Raw genomic sequence first — 4,842 nt, forward strand, 5'->3', positions numbered from 1 at the left:
AAAATCAATAAAACCAACTAAATCATGTAGTACATTCCCTAACAAAATTATATCGAATAATCTACAAGAAATCTATAATTTCCAGGAAAATATAGTAAAGTTGATAACCAACAATAAATATACACAATGTAGACAAAATTTCTACAATTACAGAAAAACAAAAAATAGGTATAGTCATGAGAAAGAGAACAAGTTTTGTAACTAAAAAAAAGAGAACTAAAATTGTAACTACTAAAATTTTACCTTCTCCAATGACTGTTAGGAAATTTTTGAACCTTCTTCTTTTTTTAAGGTTTGACAGTATGAGAAACTTTGATTTTCTTTGCAGGTTTCGGGATATCTTCTTCTTCGACGAAATCATCATCACGAGCAATTTCTTTGCCCTTCCGCTTTACTGATTTAGCAGATGTCGAAGCTTCACCAGCATCCTTGTCATGCTTGAGTTTTGTTTGAGCTTCTGCCCTAGCTTCACGAGGGGAAATCTTGGACTTTGTCTCTTGTTTTACATGTGTCGATTTCACTACTTTTTTGGGTGAATCCTGTGACAAAATACCCAAATCAAAAGTAGGAATATCACCAACATTAGCTTTTTTAGAAATATTCTTCGGAACTCCTTTCTTCTTCATTGTAAGTGAAGGAAAATTTGTTCGAGCTGGTACTGATTTCGTATGATTTTAAACGAGAATTCAGAAAGATTGAGAGAGATTATAAAAGATTTTTGAACAAAAATGGAAGAGAGTGTTAATGAAGGGAGAGAGTACAGAATAGTGGGGGGTATGAACAGAGAAACGTGGGGGGAGTGGGTTATGTACGTTAGTGAGATTATAGGAGTTAATTGATTCTCATTAAATTCCTAAAATGTATATAATTGGTAAATTGTATATGCCTATGTAATTAAATTGAAACTTGAGTAGGGAGGGTAATAAAGTTTCAAATAGTGTATAGGAAGGTAAAAATCCCGTTAATTAAATGAGAGAGAAATTTATAGGTATTTACTATCACTAAACCGTATAAATTAAATTAAAACTGTTAAAATATTTTATTAATAATAATTACATAAAATATATGTGACACATAATACTTAAAATTGCGGTCCTTAATATTTTGGGGGCATAAGGCAACGGCTTCATTTGTCTTACCCTTAGGCCGCCCCTAAAATATTTAAAATATTTAAAATTGTTATAAAATATTATTTTGTAGTGGATGTCAATAACTCCTAAAGAAGTTACTCCCACTACTCTTCTCCATTATGTAGATAACTCCCACTACTTCTCACCATTATAGTTGTAACTCCCACACCTCCATAACCTCCCCATGATATTTCCCCATGATCTCAATAGTTAATACCATGTTTATGATATCCCTTTGTATACCTCAATGTCATCCTATAAATAGAGGGTTTTGACATCACATTGTATACACTTGAATACATGGAAGAAATAGGTTCTCTCCTCTCTTTCTCTCTACATTGTTGTCTATCTTCTTGTTTTATGTTATTATTTTGAGCTAAGTTTCGTAATACGTTATCAGCACGAAGCTTTAATCAACCTAGAAGATATGAATGGTCGACAACCTTGAACCAATTTGGTTGAACCAATAGAAATATGGGCATTATTACGTATGCCATATTAATGTTTAGTTTGCCTCTATTGTCCATGGAGTATTATTTTTTAATTATACCATAAATTGTGTATTTAGCTTATGTTAAAATTTAAGATTTGTAGTTGCTTTGTTTAGAAAAAACTAAGCTTTGATTTTAAGTTTCCATGCTCGTATGGTTGTATATGTCCACTACCTTTGTTCCTAGTTCTAAAATTGATCTTATACAATTATAACATCATGCTATCATTGATTTTCTATGATATTAAAAGATCTTTGTGAAACATCAAAAAGCATTCTGGTCATCTTATGTATTAACGAGGAAGTTTAAGATCGATGGCCTAATCTAATTAGATGCAACATTTTTATGCTGATAATTGACAAAGTGATATCATTATGTTTTACTAGCCTAATTTGACATCATCTGTATTAAAACAGAATATGCTAGCAATAGTTATTACTTAAGATTATTTATTTTTTTAAGTTAAGTATATTTAGTTATGTGTTTCGATTCTTGTGTGCATTTTATTTAATCGTCATGCATTAGTTTGCAGTAATACATCACATAGTAATAACGCTACATGGTGACTCTCTTATTGACATGTTTATATATAGGATACTAGTACACGAGTTTGTACTCTATCATATTTTTATTGATAATAGTTCTTATCATTTCTATTTTGCTTATTTTTATGATGGATTTTACTATGTGGCTACATAAAATTATATTCCATTCCTGATGTGAATCAGACCATTTGTGATAAACATTATATAAGGATAAGACGGTGGGTTCAAGTCCCAACGAACCATGAGGGTAAGCCATCGGGTTTTGAGTCCTGATGATCCATGATTGTAAAAGTTGGGTTCGAGTCCCAACTCATTATGGCCTAACATGTCTTTATATGGGTCAGGCATTGGGTTTGAGTTCCAATGTACCATATGGATGATATAGTGATGACTAAAGAAAAATAATATATTTTTCATGGAAAAGCATAAATCTTGTCCCACTTGATTTGCACCATTCTTGAAGTGAATGTGGTAGCAATACATAATAAGTAAATGAAGACAAGTGGTTGACCAATGAACATGGGCATGCCATTGATCAAATAATAATAGTCATCATTATGGTAATTGTAAAAAATGAGAACAATAAGGGTTCTCGAAGTAATCCTTCAATAGGTGAAGGAAATATTTACCATCAAATTGGTATGAAAAATTTATAAAGCACGTCGTGATAATTATACTCCATTCTTTGAAGAGAATGTGACTTGTGCATTGAGAATGCAGATTCATTCCTGAAGGTAAATGTAACAATATGTGATAAAAGTAATGAATAAAGACGTGTAATGCATGATTGGATACATACCACAACTCACCTCTAAGGGAGGTTTGAGAGAAAGAGAGATAATGAATTGCTGTGCGATTACATGAATATGTCATTGGTCGCGTACATGTGGTACGCCAAAAATAATTTGATATGCCTTATAAAAAGCTATTAAAGGCAAAAGTAAAGCAAGAAATGATTTTGCTTATGATGATTTTGACCATGAAAATTATTAGGATATAATTTTCTCCGTGAAGGAGACATTCACCATATGGATGGTGTGACAAAAGATCGTGTAGTACGAAATCAATTACGAGTTCCGAAAGAACTAATTTGTTACTACCCGATGAATAAAATTATTCATGACATTGATATTGTAGTAAGTCTCAAAAGAAACTTTTTGAGTTTCAAATGTATTAGCCAAAGTGGTTGGCATATTGAGACTATAAATGAAAGAAAGATTGATTATCTTCATATTACTATAACATACTGGGTAAATATGAAAGGTTACTCGACTTTTCTTCTATTTGTACTACAGATGTATAAGCATGATGATAGAATCACATGCCATAAGTAAACTAGAGGTTTATTGAAACAAATATTAGTTGGCATGACCGGTTGATCATCCCGGTTCAATTATGATGTGAAAATTGATTTAGAATTCACATTGGCATATATTAAAGAAATAGAAGATTCTTTAAGAATTCTCTTGTGATGTTTTTTTTTCTCATGATATACCAGTTAAGGTTGGGATTGAATCCCTTGATATCTGGAACGAATAAAAGGTGATATATATGTATGGGCCCAATCACCTGCCATGTGGATCGTTTACTATTATATGATTTTAATAGATGCATCTATTGTATGGTCACATGTACGTTTGTTATCAACTTGCACTTTGGTTTTTGCAAGGTTGTTTGCTCAAATTATTAGAGCACAGTTCCAGAATATATATTATGATAATTTATCTTAATAATGCTGGTTTAAATCCAAGTTGGTTTAGCAGAAATTGTATGCCTCCAATTATAGCTAAACCATTGGTTATGAGAACAAAACTCCAAACAGAAATTTTGTATTAAGTATATTATTTAATATACAACAGCACTTGTACGCATCTAGCCAACAAGTTATAATAAATTCTCCCCATCACAATTGGTTCAGGGTCAGGAACCAAATATTTTCATCTAGAAATATGGATGTACTATATGATTTAATTGTGCCACCACAATGCACAAAGATTGGTCTCAATGAAGGTTGGGGATATGTGTTGGTGATCCCAACATTAGGGGGAGAAAATGAGCAGCTGAAAAAAAAGTAATACATGGAATGAATTATTACGAGTATATTAGATCCTCGTACAAGAAAATATGAACTTGAAGTTCAAGTGATAATTCATTTTCAAAATATTTCCATGCGCATTTGCTGACCAAAACTAAATGTCATATTTCAGCTACTAATGCTCCAAATAGAATAAAGTCCATAATGGACATAGTCTACGGATCTCTTGAAGCGTAATAGACTAATCGGTTCCAAAGATAAAACTCCTTGAAGAAGGAGAGGAGCAAATGTTCAAGATGGTCATAATAAGAAGGCAAGTGCTTCATAAGAGCACCATGACATAACATTTTATAAGACCTCATGGGAGAGGCTCAGGTACCTGAAAATAATGAGATCTCGATAAGTTATGTCTTTATTATGCGATGATGGAACCGATGTAAAATGATCGTTGACGATGTTGTTAATATAATGTAGCGCTCAATATTATTAATATTGACGAGGATCTTGAGCTCAAATCTGTCATGGAATTTGGACAGATAAATGATTGGCCAAATGAAAAATATGCAATGAAAATTGACTTCATCTGAAAAATATGAAGTTTGGACGAATAGTCCCAACAACTGAAAGTATAAAGGCTATAT

The sequence above is a fragment of the Nicotiana attenuata genome, chromosome 5, assembly GCF_001879085.1.
Source record: "Nicotiana attenuata strain UT chromosome 5, NIATTr2, whole genome shotgun sequence".
Taxonomy (NCBI): domain Eukaryota; kingdom Viridiplantae; phylum Streptophyta; class Magnoliopsida; order Solanales; family Solanaceae; genus Nicotiana; species Nicotiana attenuata.